Below are 13,835 nucleotides of genomic sequence, written 5' to 3' on the forward strand. Positions count from 1 at the left end.
TGCGTTGTAATTGATCCATTAGATAGAGACAGACGTACACTGACAAACCTGTGGGGATTCATTAGATGAGTCGAAAATAGTTGGAGTGATGAACTTATTGGGGGAACTGTGGGAAGTAGGGACTCTGACAGTGAAGAGCAGGTCAAGGACCTCTTGAGGAAATACATTGTTGGGAAAAAACTGCAATGGAGAGCTGTCACAGACAGACAAAACCTATAAAACACTTTGCATGCAGAAAACCTACATGCACAGTAGATGACAGGGCCTCATTCCCAGGTGGGTGGAAAGTTTACCGAGGTAAAGGAGCCATGCTGAAATCCAACCTGTCAGAAGGAGAGAAAAGAACGCACAGTAATGTACACTGCAGCAGCTTGTGAGTGACAACTAAAATACCAAAGAGACCAAAGAAAAACTGAAAAAGGTAAAGGAAGGGCACTACCAAGAAATACAGAGAAATATGACGAATTGACTGTGCACATTATAAATAAATGGTCTAACGTCCAATGTTACGCTCTCACAGGAAATGATGTAGGACATATTTATGTCCCAATGAATATTATACTTGTTAAGTGTATCTAAACTCGTCGAGTTAAAGAACAGAGCATCACCAAACATCCTTGCTTTTAACACCTTTCAGTTAAAGTGAAAAAGAAAAAAAAGAAAATGAGACTGGCAGACATATTTTTTTGTTGAAATGACTAATTTAAGTGGATTAGTCATTTCATTTCATGCTCATTTTAGGAAGCAGGAGCACTGAGGTCACACTCAGAAGAAAGGCAGATTGATGAGCTAGTGCACTGAGAGCATTTTAAGCTAAATCAATTAGCTTGGCTTAATGTGCAACATCCCCAAATCACTTGTGGAATAAAGTGGGACATGGAGAGAGAGGAAACTGCACAGTGAGAGGAGACGTCTACAGTTTGCTGCGCACAACACACAATAATACTTTGAGGTTTATGCCAACATCAGCATCAGTTAATAAACGCACGGTGACAGTGTTAGGTAATGTTTACAATGTTGACCATCTCAATTTAGTATGTTAGCATGCTGACATTTATTTGCTAGTCAGCACTAAATGCAAAATAGAGCTGAGGCTGATGGGAATGTCATTCGTTTTACAGGTATTGTATGCTCATGAATCTTAAAATTGAAAAAAAAAATGAAATTTTGAAGTGATGATAGGGAAAATTTCGTGGCAATCCATCCAATAGTTGTCTAGACATTTCACTCAAATCCAAAAATTAAAAAGCAAATTCATGGTGACATTAAAGAAAAAGTCAGGGCATCACTAAAACCATTAGGATTTATCCTCCAGGGACCATGAATGTTTGTACAAAATTTAATGTCACAATTAATTTTTCAGAAACAACAAAAAGTAGTGTTTCTCCGTTACTATTAGCATTACAACCAGAGACTGATGTGGAAGAAACTGTGGGAGTGTTTGAGCTTTATCTGCATTCACTCTGCTCATTAACTATTGCCCCCCCCCCCCCCACACACACACACACACACACACACACACGAAGTGTATGACTTGCAGGAAGTAAAAATATCAGTAGTGACTATGACATTTCCAAAGGAGAAAGTGGGAGGGATGTATTGATACAGGTGCATTGATTCATTGATAAAAGTTAATCAAAGCATTTCATTTTCAAAAAAGCTTTGGTGATCTGATCCCTCACCTGACCTACAAATTTAATAAGACAAGACAAAAAAAAGTGCAGCATAAGGTCTGGCATGCAGAAATGAGACAGATGAGAGAGGACATACAGAAGAGGAAGTGCTCCTCAGTGACCTTCACTCAACCTTCAACACAAGGAAGGAAATTACAATCAGTCAGCAGCCAAACTGTTGACCGTGGGTGATGGGCAGCCAGCCAGAAACTACAATGAATTTTCTAAAAATACTCTGAGTGTACACAGTACTCAATAACTATACCTTTTATGTTTTCCGAAATTGCACAACAGAGTGGCATTAAACTGATGCCACTTCAAGTGTAGCCTAATTAGTGTAATAAAACTTGATCTTAATGGATCTTCACCTTTTACATGTCAAAGTTTACATGTCTTGGGTAGTACTACAACATATATGAAAAAGGATCAAATCTTTTTGGCTATATACATACATATAATGTAATAGTCAATATATACGAGTCAAGTATACTTAAGACAATAAATACAGTATTTTTGAATATAGTTCTTATATAGGTCCAACGTCATGAAACAAACAACGCACAGTGTGGCTCCTAACACAAATCCATAGCACCCACTTTTACAGAAGAACAATATTCCTCAGTATTCTACATAAAACACTGTAGATTAATTTAAACACATGATGTGAACATGTTGCTGATGAAACTGAGAATCAATTCTGAGGATTTTGTCTGTTTTGATTTCCCAGACTTTATGCTTGAGTTCAGTTCTAACTATGAAGTGATTCTTATACTATACTACATAGGATAGGGAAACAGGAAGGTATGGGAGAGAGGGGGGGATGACATGCAGGGAAATCCCCAGCTGAAGTTGAACCAGAAGTTGTTGCAGTTATGTGGTTTGTTTGTATTGTAAACCAGTGACCCTGCACACCCCACAAATTGTTTTTTTCCTCCCAGTCTGACACACTTTTGACTCACTCCCACATCCCTCAAAAATCAGTGCAGGTATTTGTAGAGTTTGCATGAATTTTTAAGGCACACGACACACCAACAAATGTACTTACGGAATGAAGGAATCTGGTAATTACTCAATTAAATTTCCTCTTGTAAAAATTCCCCAGTAGCTGATAAAAAATAACCAAAATAATGGCAGCATATGATGCTTCCTGTCTCTCTCAGAGATAAAGATATTGAGTAAGTGACAGACAAGCACATAATTCCTCAGAGGATGAAATTGGAGGCTTGGGACAAAGATGATGGCAGTGGTGCTGCTTCAAGGACAGATAAAATAAGAGGGGAGGGGGAAATCTCTCCTGCTGGCATTTACCGTGAACTGAGTGTTTTGTTAGGGACAGGTTGGGACTAGATCGGAGGAGGAAAATATTTCCCATATGGCTTGCTGACAGAGAATATGATGGACACTTTGTGAGAAAGACAAGAACATTTACTAGGTGAATAAACGTAATTTATCCTCCAAAACCAACAGGGCCAATCTAATTTTATCTACAGTTTATTATTTCAGCTTCCTGGCATTCTGCATGATGTTTTGTCAGGATACTTTGCTCTCTTAATAACCCAGAGTCAATATTTCACAAAAAAAAAACCAACAGAAGGCTGAACAGCAGTACAGATAATATTGTAGCTTTACTCTAAGCCTGCTCCCGTTAAGGTCAGAGCCTAGCAGGCAATCGATATCTGGCAAGTTACCTTTCAATCCATCGCTCGGGAGCCCAATCAGCTGAGCAGCTGTCCTGATGCACCTGATGGCTCGAAGCAAAGGACAGGGAAAGGAGAGAAGTGAACAGCTTCTTATTTTAACTGTGTATTTCTCTGCTGCTGAAAGTAAGATATGAAATCAATTTGAAAAAATGTATGTTCACATGCTTTGTAATTGCACGGGAGAAAGAGAGAAAGACGGGGAGAGGATGAAAAAGATTAGAGTCACCTCTCGTATCATCACAATGAGAGCAGCGTCCTCCAGTCGTCCCTGACAGAGTGCCATCGGTCTGTCGCAGCTCTGATCTCCCTCCATGACATGCTGTTATCTGCCACACACATACTCGCAATGAAATACAACAACAGCTCAAAGCTTCTCTTGTTTGAGCTTCTCTGCAGTTTGAAGTGAAGCAGAGAAGAGAACATGACAGGAGTCTTTTCACTCTGCTCTATTCAAACCGGGGTCATATTAATCATTCATATCCACTGATATAATATATATTATCCGTCTGTATTCAGCAGTTATTGTGTGTGACACAGAGGTCTATTCATGATAGTTGCTGCTGCAGTCCCAGCATGCTTCCGTCTACAGTCGTCAACAGTATGAGGAGTTCTGCCGAGGGCAAAAGAGGAGAGAATAAATAGAGGAAAGTTCAGGGAGAGAGAAGAATTGTAAAAGGAGAGTGAGGACAAGATTGTTCACATCCGTTTATACTTATACATTACACAGGGATGGCAATGTTGGTCAGTTCATGACTTTGGCTCAGAGTGAAATATCTCAACGATTATTAGATAGATATATAATCGCCATATTAATGTCTCCATAAGATGTAGTCAATTGATTTGGTGACCACCCGACTTTTCCTCCATCAGCGGGTTGAAATTCTCAGGGTTTAGGGAAAGTATCGGCCTAAAATTTGATTCCCCAACTTTTTATCTTGCACCACTATGAGGTTTAAATGTTTGCCAAAGTATGTTTCCCACTTTATGGCTCATATTTATGTCCCAACCCCAAGTGTGAGGGAGTTCAATTCTGTAAAAGGGGAAGAAATAGAGTTCAGACATCTTTACCCTCTGAAACATTCCCGCGAATGATTAGATGAACAAATAGTGCAAGTTTATGCAAATATAATGTTTTGTTATTTGTAATTTCTAGTTTCAGCTTCTACTTTGTTGATGCAGGTTTTGCAAGTTTCATGTCTATTCTGTCAGTACGCAATTAAAGTCAGGAGGTGATTATTAGCTTAGCTTAGCATAAAGACAGCAAACAGAGGGAAACAGTTAGCCTGGCTCTGCCCAATAGGTAACAAAATCCAACTACTAGCACCTGTAAAGCTCACCAGTTAGCATGTTGTGTCTCATTTGTTTAATAATGACACAAACAGAAATGTAAAAACAACAGTTTGGATTGAGCTAAGCAAACTATGGCTGGCTCCAGCTCAATACTTAACACAAACGTATTAATCTTCACATCTAACTTTCCATTTCCTCAAATGTTGAACATTTATCTAAGTGCTTATTGCCAGTGCTCTAACATGTTAACCTGTAGCCTATGCCAGTAATTGGAATTCAAGCTAATGGGGTTCTTCTTTGAAACAGCTTCACCACACCTTACTTACAGAGTTTAGGTCATTTTCTATTAAATGTTCTTATCTTGCAGGTAGTCAGACAACATGGAAACGCTGTGTCATCTCCAGCTCTTTGAGTCATTGGGGCTTTTCAGCATGATGGCAGAGGATGATGACAGCAGGCCCGCTCAAGGCCGCTCATCAGGAGGTTACTTTTCATCCTGGAACTCCCCCCGGTCTGAATCCCCAACTCACGGCCTGGCACTGTTAGGGTCTGGGGGACAAAGAGAGGACAGCCAGGCTACAGACAAATACACTGTTCAAGTTATTTCTCTCTGACTGGACAATACAGAAAACAATGAACACAAGACTTACTTTGTTTCAGGCATGAATTATTATTGAAACTGAATTTTTTACATTTATTTACAATTTTTGAATTTCAGTACATGACAGACTTTCCTTTTCACACAGTCTATTCTCATCTTTCAGTAGCATTGTTGACTCCAGATACAGAAATAAGCTTCTCTGCTTAGCAGGATACAGAAGCCTTCATTATCATACCCAATGTACATTTCTGAGCGAACACACACACACACACACACACACAGCGTCCTCTCCATCGTGCATGCGTCTCGCCGACCTTGCGCAGGCACAAACTGTTCTCACATGTACCCACGCATTCCCAAATGACTCATCTAAAATAACACAAGAGGCATATCAAAATACACATTAATACCCTCATGAAAATAAATGGTGGGGCCCAGCAGAAATAAACACTGGTCAGGGGGCTCGGCCTGTGGGCCGTGAGACTGTAGCCTCTTTTCCAGCTCCTACTGCTACAACAACATACCAAACACATAAATGTCCAAGGGGGGGGACTCGGACCGAAGTGACTGAGCAGCTCTTCAGGACACCACAAGGTAGTCTCTGATGAATAACGGATGCTTTCACCAGGGCTATATGTCAGTAGTAATATCCGGGGTATGATGACTGACATAGGCCTGGTGGGCTTTGGTGGGGATTTGTCCGAATGGACTAATCTGAGGTAAAAGTCGTGTATAGAAAGAAAAAAAAGCAGGAGAGGATTTCTGTGTTTATTCTACAGTGGTTATCTCCCACTGCACAGACAGAATATTTAGAGAGCACACTGACAGATAATTGGTTTTGGGGATTCTGGTCTTGACTAACAGGTCACACTGAGTCAGCAGTGTCACATCATTACTTAACCTATTAAAGATCAGTGGTCACAGGAAGCTGCAAAACAAGTAAATAAACACACTGACTACTGAAACTAACTTCTGACTTGACACATTACTTCACCAGCGCAGACAGACCGGGCTACAGAGGCTCATAAGTGGAAGCATGAAATGCCAGGATGTGGGCATTAAAGAATCAAAAGGCTTTTTAAAAGCCGAAAGAAGTAAATATGACTGTCCAACTATGGCGGCAGTCACACCTCGGATGGCGAGATTCCATGACAACCAACAGCTGCTGGTCACTTTCCAGTGGCAAAGTCCTTAGGACCTCAGGGTAACATTTTGTTGACAAAACTGAAGCATGGGTCAGAAAACTGTCATTGTCTACCACTCATCTGGATAAACACTTCCGTGCTTTCCCATTATTGGATGATTTTCAGAGTGAGAACAATGTGACAGTGAACACTGAAGACTGAGTGACAGGCCTTTGAAAAAGAAGAAAAAAAAAAAAAAATTCTCTCATTTGCATCAGGATTTCTCTGTGCAGCTGGCTTTTTAGAGCTGGTGGACATGAAAAAGAAGAAGCCAAGCTCATCTTAGGTTTAGATAGATTGTGCCTCTGAACCACTGCTGTAACCCATCAGAGCCAGGTGAAATGAAAAATCGAAATAACCCGTCACAGCATCATCCTACAAATCATTAGTAGGCCCAACAACCAACAATCAGCACAATGTTTAAAGCATTTCTCTAAACTTTCATACATGCTTTCGTTGAGCAGATTGCAATGGAGATCACCCCCCCCCCCAATGTAGACATTCCAGGGCTCATTTTTATAATTATTACCAAACCACTCTTACCAAAGAGTGTTTTGTTAATGTAGCCTATCAATGAACATTTAAACAACTCATGAAACACATAGGGGAAAAGAAAGCGGATGTGTGAAGCACTGAAATCTTCATGTCCAGCTTTAAGGCTGCGGTTCCCTTTTTGGTGCCGTGACGTGTGGCAGCTGAGGTCACAGCCAAAAATGCCATCATGTTCCTTTTTTTATATAAACATCCAGTGTATTATTAAATACTGTAATGTAAAGTCTGATTCATGTCTGGAGTCATATTGTAGTTTTTTATTTATTTATTTTTCATTCCTGGCTCTGTTAAAACTACCACCATTCAAAACATGACATAACAACATGGGATGTTGTTTGTGATTCATTTTCCTGTTTCGATTGAGTGTTTTTCTGGCACGGGCACAAACAAAGAAAACTATAGAACAGCTTGGCAGAGTCAGTATGCTAATGACGGAGGGAAAAAAAAAAAAAACATTTTCTTTTTCTGCACTCTGCAGTGAACAGCCACAAGCATGTGATTGGTATTGTAGACATTTTGTCTTTTGACATTACTTCTACTTATAACCTGGTAGCTGACAATTGACTTAATGAACTTGGGTCAGATATTTACCCTAAACATTTCCTCTCTGAATGTTTTGCTCCCACAGATAATAATACTCATTTCCGTACTGTTTGTTGTTTTTCAGCTGCTCCTGCGAGGCCTCGCCACAGCAGATCACCATCAGCATATCTGATTTGGCATAGGTTTTTACACCAGATGCCCTTCCTGACACAACTTGGTTTCGGGGGAGGAATAAAACATGATGTATGATCATATCTAAACACTATATAATAGAATAGACTATGAATAAATTGACAGTGGCTCCGCTGGTTGTGTCGTCTGTGTCTATCCTGTTACAGTCACGACGTGATGTCAGAAAACATGACACTGCAGGAAACACACCAGTCACAGGCGCACACTGTAAGAACTGTGGCAGCTGGGTTAGTTACATATGACAGCAGACATACGTGTGTGTGTGTGTGTGTGTGTGTGTGTGTGTGTGTGTGTGTGTGTGTGTGTGTGTGTGTGTGTGTGTGTGTGTCTGCGCGCGCAAGTGTTCAGCAGCATCTGTTAGTATATTCGGGTACACCTAAGTGACAGCAGATGTCCTTTGCATTCCAGTGTTGATCATGCGGTGTCAACATGTGCTTGTGTTTATTCCTGCAGCCTTCTGTTATTGTCAGAAATACACAGTGACAGAGCTGAAAGTCCAGCTGTCGGCCTGCGAGTGTCCCGAACATGACAGCATCGTGGAGGGTAGACGGAGGGAGAGAGAGAGAGAAAGAGAGAGGACCAATGAGCAGGAGCTGCTGCAAGTTTAACACCAAAGCTGCAGACCAAAACTGGAAAATTTGAAATTGAAATAACAACCTTTTTTTTGGCCACTTGGGGGCAGTGCAACAAGTGGCAATCATAGCACAAGGTATTATCATCTTATAAAAGTGTTAGCAGTTGCCTTTTTAATATTCAGAAGTTATCCAGTATCAACTTCCATCTGAGCTCATTTTGGTCTCCACCCACTCCTGTGAAAAATCTGGCTTTTTAGCAGCTAAACGCTCCACTGTGTTCACCAGCTGTTCTGCACAGCTGAAGGAAGGTGATGGTGCTGTGAGTTTTTAGAGCTTTTTTGCTTAAAACTGTTGCCTGCTGCAGCTGGAAACAAGTTAATAAGAGCTGTGTGAGATAATCAAAACAGTAAAGTTGTGACCCTTAAACCAAAACAATGACCTAAACAGTTATAAAATGCTCTGTGGCTGATGGGAACTGCAGAGTTGGATGATAATTGTCTCTAGATTCATCACCAACCCTTTCATATTACACATAGTTGAATGATCCATTGTAAATACAAAAATGTGGATTGGTACAGCTTTAAAATTAGGTAAAAAACAAGGTGATAAAAAAGGACCATGAGCTGAGACAAATGTGAAAAAACTAAAAGATCATTAACATAAAATTAATTCGTCAAATGGGTTTGTCTTTTTGTTTACAAGCAGACATAAAAAGAAAATTAAAATAATGAAATAAGAAGTTAGGGTTAGACTGATGACAATGCACATGCTGCAGAGACTGCAGTTCCTATTCATTGTGATCTTTTTCAGTGACGCAGCTCTTGACCTTGCAACTCCCTCTTCCTTGTTTCTTTTATTTTTTCATGCCTCACCAGCAGGTCTGCTGTGTGATGGATGCTGACAAATAGCAGACAGACATCCGTCTGGGAGGAAACATCACTGCATCCTCTGCTGGGCCTCCATTTCCCACCTACTGACCGATCAATACTGAAGGCAGCTAAAGTTAGCAACAAAAAAAGCATCTCAGCCGAGTCAGACCAGCGTGTTTGACTTCACTTTGAATACAGCATCTAAACTGCACCTTTACTGCTTATCCAGCAGACATTTTGACTTACCAAAGCAAGAAAAGCTCATATGTTACTAATAACATTAAAGAAGAAACCAAATGGAATTTAGCCAGTGATTTTATCACTTACATGTGTGCTTTTCCGACTGTTGCATGTCAAAATATCTTCTATGGAAAAAGATAAGTTGATTTTTTTTTTTTAAAAAAAAGCTAAAATGTTTTCCTGCCACAACCCACAATATAAAAGGCCTCTTTTATTTATTGTTTACAGAGGCTCTTTAAGATGCCACATCTTGTTTTCAAGAGGGTCCAAAATCGAATTTTAAAAAAATGTGGAAAAGCATTGAGAAAGAGAAACAATATCAAGCAAAAACAATAATGAAATAACACCAATGTAAAAAAGGTATAAAAATCAAAAGTAAGAGAAACATGAACGTACAATGTTGTGCACGTAATGTGAAAGTAAGTCGTTCCATTCAAAGGGAGCATTAAAGTCAGCCAATTAGAATCCACATACATGTCAAAATTATGGGTCTATGGGAAATGGTATAATAAACAATATCAGCTTGATACCGTCATGAAGTTTAGGATTTCTGGACCCAAATGCAGCTACAAACACTGGCTGGTTGAGTTCAAAGATTTATGCAACAAAAGAAAAACAAAACTTACTTAAAAGGCGAAAAACTGGAGATCAGGCAGGAACACAACAACCCTCAAAGTTCCACAGACAAGAGGGCTGGGGAAAGGAGCTGGACATTACAGGAGGCTTTATCAGGTTTGTCAACCAGAACCAACGACACAAGGAACAGGCAAGGCATCAGACAAGGCTGTCGACACAGGAACAGACTCTGGAACAGATGAGGTGTCCACCGGGACCCCCCAACGCAACGCAAGGTGTCAGCCAGGGTGTTCGCTGAGCAGCCGAGGCTGAGGATCACTGGGCAGCTTGGAAACCTGAGGCTGAGGCTCAGGCTGGTAACTGGAATCCTGGGGCTGAGGTTGCTTGACGGATTGACATTTGAAAGACGTTTGCTTCTTTCTAGGGGCTCCCACCCCCTAGATACATCTCAGGAAGGGCCAGGTGAGTTCCCAGGGAAGGAGAGTGTTCAGATCTGAATCAGGCAGGGGGTCAACCAATGTGGGAGGAGGCCTAGAGACTGTGGGCTCAGTGCTAGCTGGGAAACTGACTGGAGGTTAGCAGAGGCTGTGGCTGTTGGAGATGCCTGCAGGTGAAGGATCCCCAGAGTCACCCTCTGGGCTATGGGTTGGGAGTTAGCTGCCTGGGGTAAAAAAAAACTGGAGGCTAGCATGCTGGAGGCTAGTAAGCAAGAGGCAGGTTGAATGCTACCCAAGAAGGTTCAGATACAAACTGGGGGCTGAGGGAAAGACAGACTTGAATACACAAGGGGAGCAGGGGTAATTGAACACCTGTGAAACACGTCAGGGCGGGGCAGACAATCACAGAGGAGGGAAAACCACACAAAGACAGGAAGTAAGACAAAACAATGGACACATAATGTATGTTATTTCAAAATAAAACAGGAACTAGATAAAGGTCCAACCATAACATCTAAACATATTAGGAGAGGAAATAATAAACAGAGTCCAAACAAAGTCACTAGATAAGTCACAACAACTGGGTGACAATTTTAAAACAAAAAATATGTTTAGACTGATAAAGACTGTCCAAGACTTTGATTTATTTCAGTTATAAGAGCATCCAGGTGGAGAGAAAGCTTTTAATCAATAAGGTATTTTATAGTTTGATAGCACAGAACATTACTGCATGTAATTGAAAATATATGTCATGGTCTTTTTCTAATATTGAATATGTGCAAAAGGCACGTTGTAAATTAATGTAGGATTCATAAAGGGTTTTTTTTTGTATTGGAAGCTATTTTAGACAGGAATATGCACCTTCCAAAAAAGATAGTTATATGACATTATCATCATCAGATCAATCTTCTCCTCAGGTGGGGCGCACAAAGCTGGAACAGCCTCTCATGAACAGATGGTGGCCATATTTCCATCTAAGTGCGCTTGGCAGTGTGCTGACACAATAATCTATCATAGTGAGCAGAAGGACGGCACACTGTTCACACAACGTTGGGAGCGCTGTACACACATTTGCAAATGTGACGAATAAAATATAGGAGTATGTGTTGCAACATATCAACTGAGAATTTCCTTGCCCACACTCCCACCATCACAACTTATGTCACGTTAAGGCAGCTGTCAGCGTGTTTCGCACTGAACAGGAGGGAATTCTGCACACTGCATCCTCTCTTGTGTGAGTAAAACCAGTGGTCCAATGAATCTCTTGAATCCTCTCCTGAGGAAACCCTTTTATTGTCTCTCTAAATGTGAATACAGAATACACACTTGGTGCAAAATGTCCCTCATTACTCGACGACTTTTGTGTGTCATAAAACTGCATTAAATGTGAAGAGATATGGTTTTAATCTGCTACTAAACACCAGCAGGGCTTCGGTTCAGCAGATGGTTGGGTGAACTCTTGCTAAATGACGGACATTTCCACAAAATTAGAAAGGGATCATTGCTTGATGATGTCCAGTTAAACATATTAGACTCCCAGCAGTAAATGTTACATTTTCAAAGGACAAATCAGCTAATCCTGTCAGTCATAATCCAACAATCTGTCATTTTGCACTACAGTGCCAACAGCTACTTCCGAGTAGTTAAACAATTCTCATAAAACTGTTAATGAATCCTAACTGAGGTCTGGATAGTGACTTGAAATTCTCCCCAAACTACTTCTCTGTCACGTTTATCACCATCAACGAATATCATTGAGGCTCAAATAAAAATCTAACAACTTTATATTGTAGTTAGTTTGAATAGGAATAGCTTATCAGCTACTTTCTTTCCCCCTTCCACATGGATACCTGAGCAACTTGGGCCACAGTATGTTTTCTCACCTCCATCTGGACTGAGAGGACAGTTCTGGGATCTGTCAGTGTTCATCTGTCCTCCAATAACTCTCTATTAAGCATCTGCCGACCTGACTAAATCAAATCTAGCAGCCTTATCTGTGGGTCCTCCTGGCTAACTTTATCACATTCCCTCAGTATGGTTCTCTATACTGTATGCACACACACACGCGCACACGCACACGCACACGCACACACACACACACACACACACACACACAGTGAGGGATCGTGTATGTCTTTATTCTGCTTATTCATTGTGTCCTTTTTTGATGAATAGGTAGAGATGAATGGAAAATTCACTGTCTGCAGTTATTTATGAAGACATTTTGAAACATTTTGTCATTTGTCATACAGTAAGACTGTGGTTGCCAACCTTCGCCGCTTGTCACCTTTTAATGCATACTGCAATACCTTAATACTTCTTAAGCTATGTCTACTTGAAAAGCCCTGATTAAGAAAGAATCGTGGGTGTGTGAGAAGTTCAATATAAGATTGATTTTCTCTTTAGAATTAGTGAAGATTTGGCTGAACAGGTAAAACTTTATGCAGCAGTATTTAAAGGAAAAAAGGTCAGAAAGGTAAGATAAAAGAAAAAAATCCAAAGAATGCGAGCACCTCTTTGGTCCAGACTGAAACATCTCAACAACTATTGGATGAAATTTGGTGCACACATTCATCCCTTCCAGATAAATTGTAAAAACCTTGATCCCCTGACCTTTCCTCTAGCTCCATCATCAGGTCAAAATCTTTATTTGTCAAATTTTTTGCTTTATGACCAAACATCTGCAATACTAATGACATCACCTCAAATGTGATCCACCCTTGATGTGACCCAACAGCAAAGTGTAGGACTCTATAAGTTTGAAACAGCACCCATAGCCAGGTGTACTCTGCATACTGAGCAGCTGGCCAAACAAAGTATGTTGTCTTCTTGATATTTGGGCAGATACGACCTTCCTCCTGAGGTTACTTTCTCACTCCCGCCACACAAACATGTAACCAGTGATTGGAGGTGGTCTCCTGCAGCTTTTGGTGATGCACTTTTATTTGCTTGATATTTTCTTTTTTCTTTTTTTTGTGGGTAAAGAAACTAAACGCAGGAGAAGAACGCATCTCACTTGTAAACTGACTCCGACCAGGGAAGACTTTCATCTAAGGACATCTTAGATTAATCTCAGGACCCCTTTAGAGAATCCAAACTGCAGTAATAGAAGGCAGCCGTTGTGTTTGAGCATATATGTGTTGTTCATTATCGTGGATTTCTGTTGGTTAGGTTGCAATAGAAAGTTGTACTGTGATTGTGTCAGAATTATATAATACAAGTCAGTCTGTAAAGGCTGTCATATATGTAGGGAGCCTTTGTGTGACAGTTAAGATCAAATATTCATCAGTGCATTTTTCCTGTGGTTCTGCTAAAGTCCCACAGCTGTGTTCAGAGAGCAGAGTGCTGGTTGGACTGATGTGAACTGAAATACTGTGACCCTCTGAAATCCTAAATGGAAACA

General features: G+C 40.5%; 1 long non-coding RNA gene across 1 annotated transcript; it reads right to left on the minus strand.

Moving 5' to 3' along the window:
* Positions 1 to 62: 62 nt before the first annotated feature.
* Positions 63 to 3,938, minus strand: LOC130185529 (uncharacterized). The gene is made up of 4 exons (XR_008830170.1): positions 3,600 to 3,938; positions 3,362 to 3,414; positions 294 to 323; positions 63 to 193 (listed from the first exon to the last, which is right to left on the minus strand). It is a non-coding gene; the product is annotated as an uncharacterized LOC130185529 (long non-coding RNA).
* Positions 3,939 to 13,835: the final 9,897 nt, after the last annotated feature.

This window comes from Seriola aureovittata, chromosome 17 (genome assembly GCF_021018895.1).
Source record: "Seriola aureovittata isolate HTS-2021-v1 ecotype China chromosome 17, ASM2101889v1, whole genome shotgun sequence".
In the NCBI taxonomy this organism is placed as follows: Eukaryota; Metazoa; Chordata; class Actinopteri; order Carangiformes; family Carangidae; genus Seriola; species Seriola aureovittata.